At 47.5% G+C, this 23,382-nt stretch overlaps 1 long non-coding RNA gene across 1 annotated transcript; it reads left to right on the forward strand.

Annotated features, from left to right (window-relative positions):
• Nucleotides 1-16,098: 16,098 nt before the first annotated feature.
• LOC146810451 (uncharacterized) lies at nucleotides 16,099-22,151 on the forward strand. Its single transcript, XR_014965689.1, has 2 exons — nucleotides 16,099-16,407; nucleotides 21,925-22,151. It is a non-coding gene; the product is annotated as an uncharacterized LOC146810451 (long non-coding RNA).
• Nucleotides 22,152-23,382: the final 1,231 nt, after the last annotated feature.

Raw genomic sequence — 23,382 nt, forward strand, 5'->3', positions numbered from 1 at the left:
GCAGGAGAAATTAAAAGAAATAGAGGATGAGTGCCTGGGTGATGCTCAGACAGAGAAAGGGAGAAGGCAGAACTCTAGAGACAGAGAGAAAAGAGAGCAGCAAAGAGGAAAAGAAAAACAGGAGCGGGAAAATGGTGAGATGAAGTATGGAAAGAGATAAACAGAGAAGAGAAAGAGGAAGAAGAGGAAGAGGAAGGGCAACAGAGATATTGTGAAATGGAGAGAAAGAAAGAAAAAGGAAAGGGGAAATGAGAAGAAAATACATGAAAAGCAGGCAGAAAAAGCAAAGGAGCGAAGGGGAGAAAGTGAATACTGACAGAAACAAAAATGTGAATTGATGTTTATCAAAGAAAAAAAGACAACGCTTGAGAACTATAAGGTTAGGTAATATTAATAATAAAAAGTAGAAAGGCAAGAGAAGAAATATGGAAGACATGAAAGAGAGAACGTTAAGGGGGGACATATAGATATTAGCAAAATGAGAGAAATCTATAGAAAGAGTGAGAAGACCGAGGGCGAGAAAGGGGAAAATAAACGAGAACATTAGAGAGAGGCAGAAAAAGAGCGATATGAAGGAATAAGAGGGCGGGGAAAGAAGACACGAAAAAGAGAAAAAAGAAGTGTGTGCAAGTGAGGATAAGATGGAGAGAAACAGATAAGGAGGGAGGGATTGAGGAGGACAAGAGAGAAGGGAGATGAAAGAGAGAGGGATTGGTAGGAAGACAGAAAGAGGGAAGTGTTTAGCCATAATAATAATAATAATAAGATGATTTATAAAGTGCATAGCTACGTCGACTGACGTGTCCCAGCGCTAATGTTTCATCTCTAACATGCGCTAAAATGGCTGGAATTAAATAATCTAAAAAACCAAGCTTTAAGTTTCTTGTGGAAGGATAGATCCGATTTTTCATGCCTAAACAGGAGAGGGAGGGAATTTCACAGCTTGGCTACCAATTACCTGAAAGAGCAGCCTCCAATGCGAGCTTTTTGATTCTGAGAATACATACTAAAGTCAAGCAGCATATAATCCTGGGTGCTGTGCCGCAGGGTTTGAAGAGCTATACAATTACTACATACTGGGTGAAGCAGTCTGATTCAGGAATACATGCTTGCCTCAGGAAACATTATGGACACAAAAACATCAAAGGCAGTGAGTGGTATTTGTATTGGTATTTTTCAATATATCTATTTATGTTGTTTTTATAATGCTACTATCACTCTTCTACAGAAGTTGTCAACCCTTTTTAGAAAACCTGTTGTCACACGCCTGAGTCAAGAGTCACCTATGCAGTATTAACAGAAGCAAACAACAAGGATGAACTCTTCGCTTGGTCCTATTGGAAATATGAAATATTGCAAATTGTTTTATTTAACATGAGAAATGGATTCGCTATCATTCAAGGCTGGGGGCAATATGCCAGCACTGAGCCCCGGCCCGATACTGCCCCGCCATGGTACTATGCACCTTACTAACAGGGGACGAATGAATGGTCGAGTGAACCCATCGCTATTTAAGCCTGACTTGCAGTTCGCCTACAGGTCTCAGCAGCATTGCTTTTAGAAGGTTTAACATGTTTGCAGCCAGCTCTTAATACTTACGGGCCAAGGGAACTGCTTTAGTGAGAACTTGGCAGGAGGAGAATACAATCTGTGCAGGACAGTGCAGTTTCAGTACCACCTTTGTTATGAAGTTGTACTATTACGCAGAGGGAGGAGTAACGCTAATAATTAACGGTGATATTGGTGGAATGGCCTTTTACCGGCAGGTTAGACAGTGGTGATTCTGATCTCAGACAGAGACGCCTCAAGTAAGCGCTAATACATTTGTAGAAACCCAATATGAGCAATCCACTGGATTACTCATGCCACTGGCAGGTAATACATCGCCCAGTCCGGATGTCGCTACCGATTCTTTGTCCTTTGATCAAGCAGCAGGCGGTTCATAGTGCGGGAGGCTGGCACGCTCTATGCCGCTATTGTGTGCCTCCTTCCACAAGACGCTTCACAATCAGTGCCATGGCTTCCACGTGCCATCCTCTACCATCTTCATGTACTAGACTTGCTTTTGTATCCCTGCCTAGGTGATAGACGCAGAAAACATTGAAAAACGGTGGCGAATGAAAGGTGCGTATTCTTTAAACAAGCATTGACAGTCGGGAGAAGTGTGGTATCGCGTCTGCAAGATAGACAAGTGCAGGGTAGGAGCAGAAAGGAAGCATAATGAGCAAAACATTTAAAATAAATTAAAACAATCCTAAATCACAGTGTGAGCAGCAGAGAAGCAACGGCGGGCAGCAACATGCAGAAGTTGTAGGTGGAAGGGGAAAGAAGAAGCGCGGGCAACAGTTTTTAGTAGCGACTGAAAACACGAGTGCCACGAGAAAAATAGTTAATTTAAATTTAAAAAATCCTAATTACAGTGTAAAAATATCAATAACAAATAGAACGAAGGGCGGGAGGTGGTGGGGGGATGGCGCCACACAGGAAGATTAACTGAATTGCGAGCAGTGACAGGAGCCAACACAAGCAGGAAAAGCAGAGACGGGCAGGAGCTGGTGGGGGGACTAACTAAATGGCCAGAAGTGAACTGATCCATGTAACAGGGTCAGTCTCCAGGGCAGGAATAAAACAGCCAAAAGGTAGGACAAATGTATTTACCAAAGAAAACAAAGGAATTTTTGAAAGGCAGACCAATGAACAAATGAAAAGCAATGGGCGTGGTGAAAGCCCATAGAGCAGATGCAGAGTGTCGAGAGACAGTGCATGCGCTGCCTAGGCTCGACCTAAAGAGCGCTAATGTAACATAAAATACTTTATTTAGACAATCAGTTCCATTAAAGTTCCAAGTACAGGAAACAAAACGTTGTATAAGTTAAAACGACAATTTGTGCAAAATAAGCAACGTCTCGTAATGTGGTATCTTTAAAATTCCACCTCTGCGATGAAATGGCATTTCATTACAATTAAAACATCTGCATGCTAAACAAATGAGTAAAAACCCTAGGGCTATAGCTAAAGTGCAATATTGTAAAGTGCTAGTATCTAGAAAATATAAAAGTACCGACTGTGTGTTAAAGATGTGGTGTGAACTATGTCACAAATTGTCTCTGAGTAATACGTTTCACATTTGTCAGGATAAGTAATAGTTCGTGCTCGAGTTCACCCATGCAATAGTGTGCCCATGTTCTTAGCAGCCTGCCATTTTCTCACAATTTTTAGGAATTTACGGTGGTCGCCGCCGGTACTGGGCAGGCCTCACGTAGGAGCCAGCTGGCTTCCAAGAAGAAGTTGCCAAAATGAGCTAATTCCTTTGGTATCACTGTAGTGTAAATTAGCTTTAGTGCCTCTTTGCATGTTCTTGACCCGTGCAGCAAAAGGATTGGCCTTAAGTACTTTCGCCTCTGATCTAACAGGCCTGGGCAGCAGCATGCAATGTGGGCAGCCATTTCTGAGGGTTATTGGCACATCCTAGATTGCCAGTGCCTCTGTGACAAGGTCTTCCAGTGTGCCCTGTATTCTCATATGTTAAGAGCCTAAATGCTACTATGTTCTTGAAAGCCTGTTTTCCAATGGCTGATCTCTAGTATGGTTGAGAATGTGTGGCTTTGTGTGATGCAGAGAGACCCTCTGCTTCTCTAATATTTGTATCAGTGCAAAATGTCCAGGGCTCTCCTCATCCCAATGCAAGTTTGATCTAATAATACCAGATTGTCTGTGTATTATATTATTGGTAGTTTCATCGGGCCCAATTTCGGTGGGAAGGTTTTTACTTTCAATAGTTCCTCACCTATATGTGCTGTAAAAGATTAAACAATGTGGGGGCGATGACACAACCCTGTTTAAGCCCTTTGTTGGTGAAGATCCTTGCCAGGGAGTGGGTCTGTTATCATGGTCCTCACCCAGGTGTTAGTGTATAACGCTGTTCTTGCCGCAAGCAGTTGTCTCGGTATGCCCCTTTTACAGAGGATGTTACGATCAATGCCATCAAACGTGGTGCTGTAGTTTACGAAACAAGCATATAATGGTGTTGCGGTCATTTCACAGGCCTTGGCGCCTAAGTATGAGAGACCAATGATGTTGTCCATTGTGGAGGACTTAGGCCTAAACCGTGTCTGATAGGTTGGAATGATGTTATTCTTCTCATTGATCTAGCATTCTAGCTCATGTAATAGCACTTTTGTATAGGCTTTGCCATCGACGTCCAATAGGGCTATTGGCCTATCATTCTCAGGCCGAGTAGGATCACCTTTTTTGTGTATAGGATGGAGCCTTTCCAAACTTCAGGAATTATAGATAAAGTGAGGCATTCGTTGAACACATTGAGCATCATAGGAGCCCAAAAGATTTAATCTTCTTTGAAAATGCCCCAGGGTATTCCATTCTGCCCAGGGGCCCCATCCCTCCAAATGCTCTACAAGATTTTCAATATTTCCAACTTAGTGACTGTTATTTGACTGTCTTCCAGGCCTTCTAATGTTTTGTCCAACAAGGTTGCACTGATGGCCCTTGTTTAATCGGGACTTCCATACAGTTTTTTAACATGAACCTCCCATATCTTGGCCGGTATGATGTTCTCCTTGCTGATCGTTGTGTTTGTTAGACTGTTTACATATCACAAGAATTCTCAGGTCTTACTGGGCGGCAACAAAGCCTAAATGTGTTTCCATTGTTCCTAGGTTTGTTGTTTCAGGTTCCAAGCTATTTTTTTATGCTGTTTCCTTGCCTCTTTCATAATGTTTTCCATGCTGTTAGTCTTCTCCTTTCTGAATTTTAATTCCACATTACAGCACTTCGGTTTGTTCTCCAGTAACTCCCTGGTCTTGGGGAGAGGGAGTGGCCATCTTCTTGTGGGCGCTACTAGTTGCTTTCTGTGTTTTTGGAACAAAGGTGCTCACATAGTTTTTCTAGCAATGAGGGCCACCTCTCTACCCGGCTTGCTTCATTACTCCAAGTTGGGCTGAGCCCCGTTTGATTCTTTTTAACAGGCCCACGAATGTTTCTTGAGAGCAACCTGCTGGTTTATAGTTCTTATATGTCATTGCTCCCATGTTTACATCTATAGCTTATTCATCTTTTAAGCAAGTGTTTACTTAAAAAGATGTAGTCTAGAGCTGATATATCTTTGAAAGTGTGAGTTGATTTCCATCCCTTGGTCCCTTCAGGGTCAGCTGTCCCCAGCCCAAATTATTTGGGGCAAGCTTGTAGTATGGTTCGTTGATGGTCACCTTAGGTTGCCTCAGACTAGTCCAGATCTCGGGTGTTGAAGGCTCCTGCCACTATGCACACGTACCTAGGTTGCTCGTTTAAGAATGCTTTTATTTGTTCAGTGATATTCTTGATATTGGCCGTTTTTTACGTCTCTTTGGGGATTAATGTACAGATTTATAAGTGAGATTGTGGTGGTCCTTCCATCCAGAGCAAGTCCATTCATGCTGACTGTCTGTACATCCCGAGAGTTGTTGATCCATTCTTTGACTTTTATTTGCAGATCCAGTTTCACATATATTGCTAGGTCACCCATTGGCCTTCCAAACAGATTTTTTGTGCGCAGGGATGTGAATTGTTTGGAACCCTAGGACCAGGATAGGAACGATCGACCAAGTTTCTTGAAAGCAAAGTATATCGCCAGACTAAAGATACTACAGTGTCGCTGTGTTTGCTGTGAGGGAAGACAGGCCTGCCACATTCCAGCTCATTATCTTAAGCACAGTTTTTCAGAATTTTGAATTTTCTCCGTCTCCCCTAGGAGTTCAACGCACCCTTTATTGAGAGAGGTGTGGGAAGCTAAGCCCAAACAGATTGTTTCAATCGAGTGTGCGTTGTTGATTCATCCATAAGGTAATTCTCACTTCTGCTCCTTGTCAATTGGACTACGATCTTTCTTTCCCTAATCTCTGGTGCTATTTTTTGGGTTCCATTCAGGATGCCACTTGCTTCTTTGTGTTGCTCAAATAGATAACGCCTCTCTGATAGGACATAAGGATATTTTTCAGTGTTGGTTTGTTAATAAGTATGCCCCATTGATTGAATTGTTTCCTTTCTTTAAGAATGTTCTGAACATCAATGTTGTCTGTCTATTCAGTTAGTCTGGGTTCTCTTTGGCTGATCCCCGGGTATCTCTGGAATTTCACAGAAGTCAATTGTGCCGTGGTGAGGTAGGATAGGGTGGGTATATTTTGTAAGAGGTACATGATGTTAGACCTGTTTAGAGTGTCCCACGCGTCTTTCGTCTGGAACTCAGGGGTGACTATTAGCCCTGTGGACGCAGTTTCCGGCGAACGTTCTTCACTTGCTCCCTTTTATCGGGTCGTTTGTGGTTTGAGAATTTGACTTTCATTGTTACTAGACTACAGACGTTCTGTTCTAGGGCCTTGTTTGTTTTCTGAAAATTAAGTCCTGCGTAAGATGTCTCTCTGCATGGTACCTTTGCAGACTGTGTTGTGCTCTTTTTCTACCACAAAGCGTTGTGTGTGCCCGTTCTCTACGTTGGTTCTAATTTTCCATTCCTGGTTCTGTTCTGCTACACTTTGCGAGTTATTTTGCTGTGGGCTACTGTAATGTTCTCCCTGCCTGATTACTCCTGTGTCTGTTCCTATCTCCTCCTTGGCTGTTACCGGTGGCATAGTGCCAATATCGGCAACACTCCCCATCCCTCCCACAGCAATATCCTGGAGAAATAAACAGACAAGACACCTTCTTTGTGGAGAAAATTGCTGCAGGTTTATTTGCATAACAAATATGCCAACATGGTGGGTTATCTTACGGGTGATCCCAGGGCAGGCAGCCCCTCGCCGCCTGCCCACCTGATGAGCAAAATTACACCGTGGCCCTAGCCAACCGGTGTTTGCCAGATTTGGGGAAGGAGATAGCCCCTCCCTCCGGTGGACTGCCAGTCCACCCCATTACTCACGCCCCCAGAAGGGGGGCGATGCATTGCTGGCAACCCCTGGTTGCTCAGGTCCACAACCGCCCGTAGGACCAACAGGGTGCCGTTGCTCCTCCAGGGTCTAACGCGAGGACCTCACTGGAGATATTTGGCCTTTGTACTCTTGTGGTGCTCGTGCAGAGGGTACCCCTCTGTACATTACAGCCTCTGGATTGCCCTGCAACTCCGCCTGCAACACAAAATAATACGTTTAGATAAACACATCCCCCAAACCCCCTGCCTGTTCGCCGGGTAAGCGGAGGGGAGGAAAACGGCATCAGGGCAGCAGGAAAAGAGGGTGACCAGTGGGCGGGAGAGGTATATGTATCTCGCCCCCGCCCACTCTTGCCCGGAAGTGACACGGGCATGTTGACCCTTAGGGGGTCCCAAACACTGGGCGGCTGACTCATGTGCCATCATGTGGCACTAAGGGGGGCTGCCATCTTGGAGGGCCCCCTTCGCGGGCCCGGGGCAGCCCGCATGGTAGGGCGTGCTAATGATTTGTGTGGCTGCCTTGCCCTCAATGTTACTGTTCCCCCACCACCTGTGTATATGTCCTAATTCGATCGTTAAATGCCTTTTGGGGCACAATCTGAGTGTGGTTTACCCTTTTCCCTAATAGATCAGGTGTACGTGTGGTCCCTTGTTTGATGGTGTATTTGTTATTTCTGCCTGTGACTCAGCTTTTTTGCATTGTGGCCCCTGTTCGGGTGTGTCTCGGTCCCTATTTTTGGGAGGAAAATGGGGTAAATCTTCTCCCTCCATGGTCTTATTTTTCCTGTGTTGTCCTCCCACTCTTCTGAGTTGTCAGATACTGTCATTTGTGGTGGTATTTCTTTTTGTCCGATGCCAAAACTTTTGATATTTTTTTTTGCTGGCCTTATGTGCTTTATGTCCTTATGCGCACAGGCACGAGCAGAGGCGCCATCTGGCTTTCCTCTCGCTCGCGCCTCACTCTGCCTCTCTGTCTGGCTCGCCCCTCCCCTGTGACAGAGCGCGCAATCGCGATCACTTTCACGGCAGCGTGGCCACGTCACTTTCACGGCCGCGCGGCCAATGCTTGTTTATTGTTCTTCCCTGTACCTTTCGCCTGCCTGTCTATTCCCTCCTCTCCGTGCCATTACGTCCCCCGGCCTCTGCTTGCCCTGTCAGATCCCCTGCCGTGTTCCTCGTCACCCACCTACAACCTCCTGAGCCCTCTCATAGTTCCTACTATCTATATCCGACCCAGACAACCTCGTCTGCGTCCGTCCGCACACCGACCACGCCCAGCGCCAGCCATGCTGTCCGTTTAGGGGAAGGGGATGATTCTATCAGGAAGATCTGCTACTCTAGTGAAGCACTAAGACAGATTGGTAAGTCTATGAGTGATAGGAGTAGCATATTTCGATTTGAGGAAACGGCTGGCCCCGTGGCTGACTTTGTCAGGAAAGATGTCCTGGCGGGGGGGCTGCTTAATGTTAGATCCCTACCCAAACACCATGTGGAGATCCAGCTGTTACTTGACTCCCACTGTCTAGATGTCCTCTTTATGACCGAAACCTGGACACACTTGGGATTGGAGGTAGAACTAGGCTTGGCATGTCCCCCAGGCTACAAATTCCTACATAAACCCAGAGCCAGTGGAAGAGGAGGTGGGGTAGGGATTATATTTAAGGAAACTCTGGACTTCACTCAATTAGATAGCGACGAAATCAAAGATTTTGAACTTTTGGGTTTCTCACCCTAGCGGCTGCTCACTGGTGGGCATTATCTGTTACAGACCCCCAGGAGCAGTTAGCTCATGCCATATGCAGGGACTGGTATATGCTATCTGTAACATGGCCCTTACTCATTCTAATTTAATTATTATGGGCGACTTTACCTGTGGCTTAATGGGAATTGGATTCAGGATACAGGGACCTAATTTAGTCTTGTGTGAGCCTGATCTTACATCAATGGATCAATCAAGCCACTCATACAGGGGGAAACATATTGGACCTGGTCTTTTCTAAAGAACAAACCTTGGGAGCAATAGAAATCCTTCCGGTCGGCTGGTCTGACCATTATTTGGTCAAATTTCAGATATTTGACCTTAGGAAGTCACGACTAGCCACCAGCGAGGTAAGGACGTTCAGGACTAGAGATTGGAAGGGACTTCTAAACAGAAAGGCCACTCCATCCTCGGTATTCTCCTTTGGAAAGGACTTTAACAATGGGAGGTCAGTGGAAGACAATTATATAGACTTCTATGACCAGATCAAAATTAGGCTTGATCCGATCGCCCCATAAAGAACTGTAAAAAGTCTGGCCGGCCGGCCGTCAGCCTGCTGGTATAATGATCATCTTAAATCCTTAAAACTGATTTGCCGGTAGGCGGAGGAGAAATGGAGGAAGATTTACTCGGACGAGGATAAATCTCGATGGAAGGCTACAATGGTGGACCACAGGAAGGGAAATGAATTAGCAAAATCTGAATACTTTGCCAATATCATTTTAAATTCTAAAAACAATTCCAGAACAATTTTTAAAATAGTGAAGGATATGGCTGCTCCTGAAAGTACACAATCCAAAATCCTCCCAACTCAAGCTCTGTTTGATAGCTTAGCAACCTTCTTTATGGAAAAAATGAGTAACATTATTGATGGATTGAAGGGGAATAACCTTTCCAGGGAAGAAGGCCCCACTGCTAATACCAACAGGGCGTGAGATATAGGAAAGGAAAATGGGGTAGAGCCAGGTTCACCGACCTCCCTGAATTACTTTGAACCACCTTCAGAGGAGAATTTTAACAGGATTGCCTTGGGTGTGTCATCGGGCTCCCCTCTAGACCCTCTCCCGCATAAGATCTGGAGAGAATTGGGGTCTGAGCTTTTTCCGATTCTGCGTCAGATCTGCAATAGTTCTTTAACTTTTGGACTAGTATCAGCCTGTTGGAAATGGGCTGTTTTTACTCCACTCTCGAAAAAAGTGACACTTGACCCGACCTGTGCTGGTAATTATAGACCGATTTCTTTGTTGCCATATCCGATTAAAATCATTGAACGACTTGTCAGCAAAACCCTGTCTCAATTCCTGGAATCTAATTCCAGGCTGGATGAGGTTCAGTTTGGCTTTCGACCTGACCATGGAACTGAGACTGCTCTAGTGAAGGTGTTAGACGATCTTCGATTGCGGGCAGACATGGGACAATCTGGCATTCTTATTTTGCTTGACCTGTCTGCTGCTTTTGACACGGTCAACGATGACATTCTGCTGATCAGGCTGGAAGAGGTTGGACACGGCTCTAGAATGGTTCCGCTCCTATTTATCCTGCATATGTCAGGCGGTCTCTCTCCCACCGTATCAATCTAAGTTTTCCAATATCCATCATGGAGTTCCTCAGGGATCGGCGATGAGCCCTATTCTCTTTAACATCTATATGATACCCTTGATTGAAATCATAAAGGCGCATGGTGTGAAATTGGTGAACTATGCCGACGACACTCAGCGTTTCTTCTCCCTTGAGGGATATCAGTCCATCTCCCTGGCAACATTTCATGAATGCATGCAGGACACTGCCCACTGGCTAAGAGCTAACTCACATCAATTTAACTCAGACAAGACTGAAGTTTTATATTGTGCTGTGGGGAAAGTTCCCCCCCCCATTTCCTGACAATTTTTGGCCTGCTCCAACTACTTCTTCTCTGGTCCCGGCCACAGCAGTATGTAATCTGGGAGTTATGCTTGATGCTAACTTAACTCTGGAAACACATGTAAACAAGTCGGTGGGGAACTGTTTTTCCCTGATCACAGCTTTGAGGAAGATCCTCCCACTGTTGCCAAGGACGGCCAGAGCGCTGATCATTGGAAGTATCATCCTCAGTAGGTTAGATTATTGCAACGCCCTACTACTGGAGGCCCCAAAATCTTTGATTGAACGTCTTCAAAGAGTCCAAACCTTGGCGGCCAAATTGGCACTGATGAAACCACGTCGCTCATCAGGCTCTTTGGCCCTTGCAGAGCTTCATTGGCTACCAATAAGGCAAAGAGTTCAGTTCAAGTCTCTCTGCCTGGTTTTCAAGGCCCTTCACGGTTTTGGAGCCAAACGCCTTCAGGAGACCTTTGCATGGTATATTTCAACAAGATGCCTTCGCTCTTCCACTGCATGTCTAGTGAGAGCCCCCAAAATTCAAAGAGTCAAATCAGGAGGTAGGGCGTTTAGCTCAGCTGCTGCCAAACTCTGGAATAACCTTCCTGTGGAAATTAGACAGTCTCGTGACCTCCTGCAGTTTAGAAAAAAGGTCAAAACATGGCTGTTCCTCAGAACCTGACAGCTCTGAGGACCTCCTGTCAAACCCACTTCCGCTGCCTTCCACTAATTGATGAGTCACGGATTATAGTGCCAAGATACCCGTTGAGTGATAGTTGCGCTTTATAAATACCGCATACAAATACAAATACAGGCAAATGCTTCCTCCGTGACGAGCCATGCCTGCAGAAGTCTGAAAAGTTTCAGCCCTTTGGAAGGGTGCCCGCTCTGACCTCAACAATGTCCAGGGCGTGGGTGTCATGTTTGGGAGAGCTTGACATATGCATTGGAGACAACTTTCATGGCGCACATTCTGTGCGACCGACCGAACGCATTGTGTTCTGCTCACGAGCGTCAGATCCAGTGTTCTTTTAAAAGAGCGAATTTTATAGAGGCAATGATGCAGTTTATTCAAACAGAATGGCTTAGTGAGTTAATGTGTCTGCTGCATCTTCTCAGAAAATCGGCATACAGTATGGCCAGAGCTTTAAGTGGGCCGGGTCCTGCCGGTGCTCAACACCGGCAGTTCTTAAAAGCCGGTGCTGAAATGGGTACCTATCGGTCTCTCTATTTTTGCCCTCACCCTCAGCATGAAAATAAATCTTAACTGCAGCAGTACCATCCTTCACTGCCTTTGCTGCAACTCCAAAGAGACTCGGTATTGTTCTTTCACAGTTCCATTATGTCAGAACTCAAGCATTTTCAGTGTTATATACAATGAAGCCATAGTTTTTGCTTATTTATCTTATGCAACTAACAACCATTGACAAAGCCAATAGATCTGGCTTGGTGTAGGTGTAATGTTACTTGTTGGTTTATATATGTGGATGCAATGACAGTAGCAGCAAAATACCAGTCGGGCGGCACACTATGCTAAGCACAGATTTTTAGTTTACATGCCTATAAGCCATGCTCTTAATTACATCAGCCACGCCCCTTTGAAACACCCCCCCCCCCACAGTTTTTTCATCCCACTTAAAGCCCTCAGTATGCCCAATCAAGCCAGGGCCATGTACATGACGCCCTGTATCACCCATAAGGCCCTACACGCTTCCACTTCAGGTTACCTGGCTAACAAACATTAGATATCTGGGGGCACTGCTGCTAGAACCCCCAACCTTTAAAAAGGAACAATTTATGATGGCTCAAGCCTTCTCAGGAAGCGCCTTACCTCTGAACCCATGCATTACCAATTTGGAAAGTTTCTTTTAATCCTTCAAAGGCATTTTAGCTACTCCCCACTTTTGACCTCTCTGGTTTATTCTCTGTACCGTTCGATGACTTGAGATTTACCGAGCCACCCCCTTTTCACTAGAGTCCATATTGAACGTGCCACCAATCAGCATCCTGTTAAGCAAATTTATGTCATTGCAACATACACTACACTCCAATGTTTTCCAATGTTCGTGATTTGTTAAATGTACCTGCTTTTTCCCATAATGTAAATTTGTGCCTTATGTAATGATCTTTTATACTCTAATGTGTCAACATCTTCGAATTATGTGAATTTGTACCTTATGTAATGATCTATTTCTATTTTAAAGCTCTCTAACACTTTTGGGCAATGTCCACACTATTAAAAAAAATGCATAAATACATAAATGAAATCTTCAGGCCAAATGATGAATTTTACACTCATCTATCTAAGACTAATACAAAGAGCTACTTTGATGCTCGGGAAGAGAAGTACCCACTGTTTACAGTGCCCTAAAGGTACTAGACTGAAGCAACAAGCATTATATAAGGTTAATATTGTTGGGCCAAGACAAATATAGAGATGTTACCAAACTGTCTTTGAAATAAAAGAAGTGCCAATAGGCCAGGAGTGGAAAAGCTAAATATAAATTTGACGTAGATTTTTAAATAGATCTTATCCACTGGTAATTGCAATTCCATCATTCCTTTGTTCAGACTAGCCAACCGCTCACCTCATGCACAAATGAGGTTGTAATGAAGATGTCAGACAAATTCCACCTTTCCAGTAGGCTGTTAGACTTCTTGACATGGTGTACCCATACGTGTCCTGCTAGCAAACGCAAAAAGATGGCAAGCACAAAAAAAGAACTGTTACAGACATATATAAATCTGTCTTAGACAAACCCCATGGGAGATGGTCTAGCCCAAACAGCAAGGCCATGAACAAAATACACTTTATGCTGCGCTCCATAAAAAAACTCAACGTCTCAGCCTGCTAGGCATGGGCTCTCTATGTTAGTGTATACATACACAGTAAAGCTCCCCGCACTCCTCCACAGAGTAGCAGTCATACCTTCTTCATTTTCTCTGGGTCTACTGGTCATTCACCCATCCCATGAAAGTGGCAGCTGGTGAACGTTTAAAGTGTTGGGGTGTTGTCGTGTAAATAGTTGGGTTGAATTGTACAGAGTGAACAACAGAAAGCACAGCTCCCCATGTTGTATCAGTTGTATATGTGTCCTTCGGGAACATTTTGAAATAAATGGGGCTTAACTATATACTTTCAACACAATTTTAAAATAAATAAGCTAAAAAAATCGATCGTGTATTTATGCCAGCTCTGAAGGAGCACTCATAAAAAGACTCCATTGCTTTTATGGGTGTGCCAAGCGAGTATGGCATCTTCCCCACACCTACTGGGGGTTCACACCGTATGATGTTTTGATAAAACTATGGTGTCAAAACAGGTTTTTGTTTCTTTTCCCCTACATATAGGCTAAAAGCCCATCGATTTTAAAGGCAGTTTAAATAATCTCTGTATTTAATTTGACATGTCATACTATCATCATAGCCTCGTGCTCCACTTCTACCTTGCACATTCTTTTATTTTCCGGCCCCGTCAATTCAAGATTTTTTGGTTATATAGCATAACTCAGAATTTACTTGGAAGGGACATAGTGGAAAATAAAAAGTTACATAGAAATTACAATCTCTTTGAGTAGACAGCAGAGCTATCTCTTGATTTGGACTGCTTTCACAGGCTCAGACACCAGAGCTATCACTCAGATTACAAAGACCGTACATATTCATGCAACATGCTTAATAACACCAGTCATACCGCCTCTGACATCAGCCAACAGGAGTGATGGCAATTTCCTAAAATTTGTGATCAGCATACATATTGAATTGCTTACACATGAATCATGTTAGTCATGAGATAACAGTCATCACATTGGGCCCTTTTGCAATTTATAAGTATTTAGTTATGCAGCAGAATATCCTTGGTGCAACAACACCAACTGTTGCATGGCTAAACACTTATAAGGTCCCAAATGCGAGACCTATTGGCTATGCCAATGCTTGTTTTTTCTTTTGCCTTCGAGTCAGCTGTATCGTCATAGCCGTCGCCCCTGCATCTGCATTGGTTGCCTGCTTGGCCCTCCTCAGAGTGTCAATGCATTCTTCAGCACTACTATTATCGGTGGCCTTTACTGGGGGCAAATCATGGTCAATTTCTTCTTCTTGAGAGCATGATGAAGTCGGAATTTTGGTGTGTTGCGACTGCTTGTTGGTGTCACACCCCGCTAGTTGATTTTGATTTGTGTTCTAGTTATGCAAACACGTTGTTTGACTGCTCTTTATCCGTCTTGGCCCCTAACACTTGTTGCGGGAGGGGTTTCTCACAATGTGAGTTGCTTTCATGTATGAATGCGATTTCCAAGTCAGCGCTTTTATTGCCTCTAGTAAGGAGGGATTTATGGTATTTATAATTGATTCGGGGACCTCCCTGCATGTTGGGCAATAGCTCAGCAAGTGATCCTCCCTGGATGTTCGACTTGGGGCCGCCATTGGCTCTACTTCCCTGTTGTTATCTCGGCAACCCATGTCGGCCAGTTTTACTACAGCAATTTATGCTATTGCCCTGAACTGGGTTTATCCAGCGGTGTTGAACATGTGTTTGGTCCTCTTATTTACCGTGTTATGTATCATGCAGCACTTGAGGTTGGCTAGTTGGTGGATCATTGCTTCCACTATAATTTGTTGCCTGGGTTGTGGCATTGCCAAGGTGTCTTCTTCCCTCTGTGTGAGCGCAGCACTGGCATTTGGGCCATGTCCCTGTGCCTTTGCCAGTGTATCCACCTTTGCGCTGGTTTAGCCATTGTTCATTGTTGAAAAGATCTCTATGACTTCTGAAGCTATTGTCTCTGCCCTGGGCGTGGTTCAGTTGCTAGTGTTCTCTATATGTTTACTTCTTCCTGATGCGGTGTCTGCCAGTTCCGCCAAGTCGACATTGTTCATTATTGAGGAGATCTCTATGATCTCAGGGGTTCTCATCTCTCTTGTACGCATATTTTGGTTGCTGGGTTTCTCTAGGGCAGTGTCTGCCAGTTTCACCATTTCCGCAATGGTTGATGCATCTAGGCTGGAGCTAGCTATGCTTTCAGTGGTGTGAGAATGTTAGGACTGTGCTACTGTTCCATCCGTCTGTGTCGAGGAGGAGCCCATGTTTTCTCCCGCGCCAGCCTTTATTTTCGTGAAATACTTGTATATTGAGTTTTTGGGCGCTGCAAATCGCAATCTCTAGACTGGTGTTTCAGATGTATCTTTGGAGCCCAAATCACTGGTCTTCCCCTCCTGGGGCTGGTCGTGCTCTTGTTTGCTGTGTGTCTGCATCAAGTGTTGATCGGGTATGTTTCTGTGTGAACCTTTTTTCTTCTTCTTATTCACTTTGATTCTATGTCAGGACCGAAGGCGAGGATTATGCTTTGCTTTCTTTATTCCTTTTTCTAGCAGTAACTTCAATTTTCAAAACAAAAAACTAAAGTTCCCATGATGCACTCCACAAGGGTCATGTCCAATCCACCAATAGGCAGCCTTCGAGGGATCCAAAGGTATGCACTTCCTTTTCAACCTCCTCTTTTTTTCCTGTTTTCCAGCAGATAAGTACACGTTATTTTTCTCTCTCTCCATTGCTTCACTAAGTAATTAGAATTATTGTGACCTCTTGTTACTGTTTGTTTTTATCTGTAGCGCTTTATCTGCGTGCGGTATTTTGGGTGTTCCACTCTTTCTATGACAGTTTCGGAGCCGCGGGAGTGTTTGTTACGCTCTGCTCGCGGCCCTCCATTCCAGGCAGCGGTGCGGTGTTCTGTCAGATTCCTAGGGGGCGAGTGTCCGCGTCTCGTTAATCCCGGCCGTACTATCTGGCGGGATCAACGAGTGCTCAACATTTCTCAGCGCCAGCACCAACTGCTTGGATCTCGCCTGGAAGCCCTGACACCTGCACGATCAACGGGTCTGTATTTTTTTTACTACCTCATCTCGTGACGCCCGCGTTACTGCGGATCACTATTCGATTGTTTCTATGCCCGCTCGGCGGGTCTGTATTGAAAGCGCGGTACACGCGAGCACCAGCAGTGCACAGGAGGCTTTGGGGGAGGGCCAGACGCAAGACGCCCGGTTGAGACCTGAAGGGTGAGTCGCCCCTTGAGGATTGGGAGTATCCTTAGCTCCTGGGGAGCACCCAAATTAGTGCCTTTTGACCCGCCAAAAGTAATGGCCTTCACGGGCTACATTTATTAAAGGAAGCGCATAGAGCGCTTACTGAGGTTTTTCACTGGATGGAGCCAGTTGTCTACGCTGTACTGCACTTTCTCACCTATACCTTAAAGCATGGGTACTCACAAACTTTCTCTCGGGGGCCAAATTTACAGTGTGGTTTGTAGCAGAGGGCCGCACCGGTGGGGGCGGGGTCAGAGGGGGAGGGGCGGGGCTAAAGCAAAAAAAAAAGTGTGACCCTGAGGTTGAACACAGGTCCCTGCAGCAGATGCCTTCGTCCAATGAGTCACCAGACCCGGCATACACACATCCCTCTCCCTCCCTCTCTCTCCCTCTCTCTCCCTCCCTCTCCCTCCCTCCTCTCCCTCCCTCTCTCCCCCTCCCTCTCCCTCCCTCCCTCCCTCTCCCCCTCCCTCTCCCTCCCTCTCCCTCCCTGTCCCTCCCTCCCTCCCTCTCCCTTCCTCTCCCTCCCTGTCCCTCCCTGTCCCTCCCTCTCCCTCCCTGTCCCTCCCTCTCCCTCCCTGTGTCTCCCTCTCCCTCCCTCCCTCTGTCTCCCTCTGTCTCTCTCTCACTCCCTCTGTCTCCCTCCCTCCATCTCCCTCCCTCCATCTCCCTCCCTCCGTCTCCCTCCCTCCGTCTCCCTCCCTCCGTCTTCTTCCCTCTCCCCGTCTCTCTCCCTCCGTCTCCCCCCATCTCCCTCCGTCTCCCTCCCTCTCTCTCCCTCGGTCTCCCTCCCTCTCCCTCCCTACGCCTCCGTCCCTCTCCCTCCGTCTCTCTCCCTCCATCTCCCTCCCTCTCCCTCCGTCTCTCTCTCTCTCCGTCTCCCTCCCTCTCCCTACGTCTCCCTCCCTGTCTCCATCTCCCTCCCTCCATCTCCCTCCCTCCGTCTCCCTCCGTCTCTCTCCCTCCCTCCGTCTCCCTCCCTCTGTCTCCCTCCCTCTCTCTCCCTCCCTCTGTCTCTCTCCCTCTGTCTCTCTCCCTCTGTCTCCCTCCCTCTGTCTCTCTCCTTCTGTCTCTCTCCCTCTGTCTCTCTCGCTCTGTCTCCCTCCCTGTCTCCCTCCCTCCCTCTGTCTCCCTCTCCTCCCTCTCCCTTCGTCTCCATCTCCTTCCCCCCCCGCCGTCTCCATCTCCCTCTGTCTCCCTCCCTCCCTCCATCTCCCTCCCTCCCTGTCTCCCTCCTTTGATCTCCCTACCTCCCTGTCTCCCTCCCTCCCTCTGTCTCCTTCTGTCTCCCTCCCTCCGTCTCCCTCCCTCCGTCTCCCTCCCTCCGTCTCCTTTCCTCCATCTCCCTCTCTCCCTCCGTCTCCCTCCCTCCATCTCCCTCTCTCCCTCCGTCTCCCTCCCTCCCTCCGTCTCCCTCCCTCCGTCTCCCTCCCTCCGTCTCCCTCCCTCCGTCCGTCTCTCTCTGTCTTCCTCCCTCTATCTCTCCCTGTCTCTCTCCCTCCCTCCCTCCGTCTCCCTCCCTCCGTCTCCATCCCTCCGTCTCCCTCCCTCCGTCTCCCTCCCTCCGTCTCTCTCCCTCTGTCTCTCTACCTCTGTCTCCCTCCCTGTCTCCCTCCCTCCCTCTGTCTCCCTCTCCTCCCTCTCCCTCCGTCTCCATCTCCCTCCGTCTCCCTCTCCTCCCTCTCCCTCCGTCTCTATCTCCCTCCGTCTCCCTCTGTCTCCCTCCATCTCCTTCCCTCCGTCTCTCTCTCTGTCTCCATCCCTCTATCTCTCCCTGTCTCTCTCCCTCCCTCTGTCTCCCTCCGTCTCCCTCCCTCTGTCTCCCTCCCTCCGTCTCTCTCTCTGTCTCCCTCCCTCCCTCTGTCTCCCTCCGTCTCCCTCCCTCCATCTCCTTCCCTCCGTCTCTCTCTCTGTCTCCCTCCCTCTATCTCTCCCTGTCTCCCTCCCTCCCTCTGTCTCCCTCCATCTCCCTCCCTCCCTCTGTCTCCCTCCATCCGTCTCTCTCTCTGTCTCCCTCCCTCTATCTCTCCCTGTCTCTCTTCCTGTCACTCTCCCTGTCTCTCTCCCTTCCTGTGTCTCTGTCTCTCTCCCTCTGTCTCTCTCCCCGTCTCCCTCCCTTCCTCTGTCACCCTCTGTCTCCCTTCCTCCCTCTGTCTCCCTCCCTCCCTCGGTCTCCCTCGGTCTCCCTTCCTCCCTCTGTCTCCCTCTGTCTCCCTCTGACTCCCTTCCTCCCTCTGTCTCCCTCCGTCTCCCTCCCTCCCTCTCTCTCCCTCCGTCTGTCTGTCTCCCTCCCTCCCTCCCTCTCCCTCCGTCCCCATCCATCTCCCTCCGTCTCCCTCCCTCTGTCTCCCTCCCTCCGTCTCTCTCTGTCTCCCTGCCTCTATCTCTCCCTGTCTCTCTCCCTCCCTCTGTCTCCCTCCCTCTCCCTCCGTCTCTCTCCGTCTCCCTCCCTCCGTCTCTCTCCGTCTCCCTCCCTCCGTCCGTCTCTCTCCCTCCCTCTGTCTCTCTCCCTCTCTGCCTCCCTCTTTGCCTCCCTCTCTCTGTGTCTCTGTCTGTCTCCCTTCCTCTCCCTCCCTATGCCTCCCTCCCTCTCCCTCCCTCCCCCAGACTGCGCCTCTGTGTCCCTCTCTGTCACCATCGGTCTCCCTGCCTCTCCCTCTGTCTCCCTCTCCTCCCTCCGTCACCCTCTGTCATCTCACCCCATGTGTGTATCAGCCCTCAGCCCAGGCTGAGACAGCTTCCCAACACGCACACACAGCCACACTGAGTACTTCACAGGTCTTTAAAAGACCATTTACATGTTAATAAAGCTTTGTTGTATTTCACCTCTTAGGCCCCTGCATCTCCACTTTGACAATCACTGGAATCCCCCGGCCCCCACAGAGCAGAGTCTCAGAGTCCCGGCTGCTGCAACCGGCAGTGTTTGCTAACACTTTTTTTTTTTTTTAAACACAGGTAGGATGTCTGCAAGGTCCCTGAGTCTACCTGCGTGGAAGATTACCAAAATCCGCAGGGAACTCAGGAGAATGCTAGCTCATCCCTCCACCTCGTTGAGGCAAATAGCACGTTTTCTAGGTTTCCTCTTCTTGTCAATCCAGGTAATCTTTCCAGAGATGCTTCACTACAGGGTTCTGCAACGCCTGAAAGCCACTCACCTGTGCAGAGGCCTGCAATATTCGGATCATGTGCCGGTTAAGGAAGAGGTGCGCACAGAGATGAGGTGGTTGGTAGAACACAGAGGCCTGGAACGGCAGGGCCATATTCGGCTGCGATCCAGACTTGGTGATAGAATCAGACGCCAGCAAGTCTGGATGGGGAGCGCAATGCGGGGACTCCTTCACAGGAGGAAAGTGGTCTGCCACAGAAAGCAACCTTCATGTCAACTGCCTGGAGTTAATGGTGGGTTCCTTCGCATTCCAATGTTGGACAAAGGACAAAATAGCTTGCAATGTCCTCTTGAAGATGGACAATGTCTCAGCGCTCCGTTACGTCAATCATCTGGGGGGAACAATGTCCATGGCGCTAGCGGATCAAGCAAAATATCTTTTTGCCTATCACACAACATTTCAGTGACAGCGGAATATCTCCAAGGGGTTTCCAATGGGATAGCGGACTGGTGCTGCAGGAGCTGGTCAGACATGAGCCTGTGGCAACTTTGCCCATCAGTATTCCAGAGACTCCACCTTCCTTGGGGTCCGTTCACAGTAGATTTGTTTGCGTCATGTCTGGATCACCAGCTACAGAGGTTTTTCAGCTGGAAAAGAGATCCTCTGGCAACAGCGACAGATGCTTTCCTCCAAGACTGGTCAGGGAAAACAGGCTACGCCTTTCCCCCTTTTGTGATGATAATGCGGCTCACCACTCTCATATGCCAGCAACAGACGAAGGTGGTGTTTATCACCCTGTATTGGAGGTCTCAAGTTTGGTTTGCAGTCCTTCTGGAACTTTCCTGAGATTCTACAATACTTCTACCTAGAGATCAATTTATTCTGAAGGATCCCTATGGCAATCCCCACCCGTTAGTCCAGCAGGGGCGGATGCCATTATTGGCATGGCGGCTTTCAGGCACCGTTGGAGAGTCTCAGGCCTATCGGGAGAGGGTCAGGAACTTCTGGGAGCAGCGTGGCCCGACAGCACATGCAGACGCTACAAGTCCGCATGGGCCAGATGGGTCAGTTGGTGTATACGGAACGACGACGATCCCATGGGGTGCGAAGTGGTAGCTATCATAAATGTTTTGGCCTCCTTGGCGACCCAGGGCTAAGGGTACCATACCATTCACTCTTACAGATCAGCTATTTTGGTGGGTCATGTACCCATTCAGGGGGCCTCGGCTAGGGAACATCAGCTGATTTACAGACTAATGAGAGGAATTCGCCTCACCTTGCCTCCGGATCCCCAGTATTCCTCTCTATAGGATGTCAATAAAGTTCTTTACCTGTTCCAGTCTTGGCAACCTAACAAGTATCTGTCCCATAAGGAACTGTCGGCTAAACTGGCCATGCTCCTATGTCTAGTGTCATGTCAAGGGTTTCTGATGTTCAAGCCCTGGACATCTCGGGCAGAGTATTCACCACACAGGGAGCAACTTTCCATATTGTGCGCAGAACCAAAACTGACTTCAGGGTTGTATCATATCCAGCTTTTGACAATTCACCTAAACTGTGTGTTGTTAGATGTCTCAAAGATCCAGGGGAATGTCAATTGTTAATTTCCCTACAGAAACCTTTCAAAGCGGTTTCATCACCAACCATAGCCCGTTGGATCAGATGGGTTATGCAAGAAGCAGGTATTAATGTCTCGCAGTTCGGCGCCCATTCTGTGAGGGGCGCTATGGCTTCGAAGGACTTTTCTCTGGGGGCCAGACTCAAAGATATCATAAACACCACAGACTGGTCATCGGACTCGATGTTCAAGAGATTTTACTTCAAACCAGTCGTAGACATGGCGTCATTGGTGGTGGATAAGCTTTAAACAAGCATAATCCTCGCCTCCGGTCTAGACATAGAATGAAAAACTTCCTAGTAATCATGACGGAAAGTTTCAATTCTATTAAGGACGCGGAGACGAGGATTACTCCTCCCGAGGCTCGGGGAAACCTATTGCCCATCCCGTAAATGTTTAGTCATACAGACTTTGAGACAGAAAGAACTAGTAAGGTATAAGTAAGCGTTTTCCTTTCTAGAAATGTCTTGTTAGTATTATGCAATATTAGATTGTAAGGTGCTCTATTTTGCTTATATCATGGTTGCTAGTATGACTTTATGTCGCAAGGAATTGATGTCATCGACCTGTTCTGGTCTTCTTTCAGGAGCTGAAAGTTCCAAGACTGAATAACAAAGCTTAATGATAAAGGGTTCGCTGTCAAGAAAGAGGAGGTTGAAAAGGAAGTGCATACCTTTGGATCCCTCGGAGGCTACCTATTGGTGGATTGGAAATGACCCTTGCGGAGTGCTTAATGGGAACTTTAGTTTTTCATTTTGAAAGTTTAAGTTTTAAGTTACTGCTGGAAAAAGGAATAAAGAAAGTAAAGCATAATCCTCGTCTCCGTGTCCTTAATAGAATTGAAACTTTCCATCATGATTACTAGGGAATTTTTCATTATTGTTGCAAGTTTGACTGCCCTCACTAAGTCACTTGGTTCTTTTTGCTTTCTTTTCCTCAATCCCCTTAGTTTCTCACTCAGTTTTGTGAAGCACTTGTAGTTCTTAAATAACTGGTGTGGAAGTTTCCAACTTGCACAGAAGGTTGTCAGTTTCAGGTGTGTTTTGCAAATTTGAGATAGGTTGCAGTTCAGATGTTTTATGTTGTTTGGGTACTTTATACGTAATGGACTTTGTAGATACTGTACTGTTTAAGATTGGTAGCACTGTTCTGCCCAGTTCATTCAGCTCCTACTGCCCATTTTCATAGGTGTTTAGTTTGATAGATGGTAAGAGAGGTCGCTGTTTGGGTGTATGGTCCCCTCGGCATGGCGCAAGCTGCACCAACCTACTGCTGGTTGCTTCTGCACCACAGTCAAGAGGCCCTGAGCCTAGTTCCTGCCCTGTACCCAGGCCCCTGAGCTGCCTGGCGATGCAGCGCGCGCAAGGAAATTCGTTTTTATTTATTTATGTTTACTTACCTCCGTTCGGCCGTATTCCGGAGTTTACTACCCCCTACCCTGCCCCTCCCCCGCCCCGTGTCACCGCCCGGTGGCACTCCCTCCAGGAGCCGCTACTGTTATCTATGTTGTGGCCCCAAGTTCCAAATCCTTTTATCCCCTTTGGAACCTGGCTGCCTTGATGGCTGCTGTCTTGTTGGTATGTCAGGCTCAGACTCAGGCTCGGTCAGGATGGGTCAGGCTGAATTGCACCCACCTCTGCATAGCAATGGGCCCCTATGGACTCTTGCATTACCATGGTGGCCGCGCAGCCAAGCCTCGCCTGACGGACGAGTCTGCCTGGAGCTGCAGCCACATTCGCAGCCTCGGTTCCTGCCGTGGTCCACAGCCTCAGCCACAGTTGGGCCAAACCGTGACCTGAGCCTGCAGAAGCTGCCAAAGTCGCTGGTGCCCCCCTTCCCCCCCCACAGACACAGGAGGATGTAGCTGGCCGAGCCGCCTGTAAGTTTGGCCTGAAATTCGATGGCTGCGGCAGAGCACCGTAATATAGGGTCGCGGATGCCCAGAGCCGAGAACGCCAACATCCGCAAACTCTGCAAACTCAGAACTCCAAGCGACATAGCGACGCAGAGCCTTCAGACAGCCACTCACAAGTCTCGCTGTGAA

This window comes from Triturus cristatus, chromosome 7 (genome assembly GCF_964204655.1).
Source record: "Triturus cristatus chromosome 7, aTriCri1.1, whole genome shotgun sequence".
NCBI classification, from domain to species: domain Eukaryota; kingdom Metazoa; phylum Chordata; class Amphibia; order Caudata; family Salamandridae; genus Triturus; species Triturus cristatus.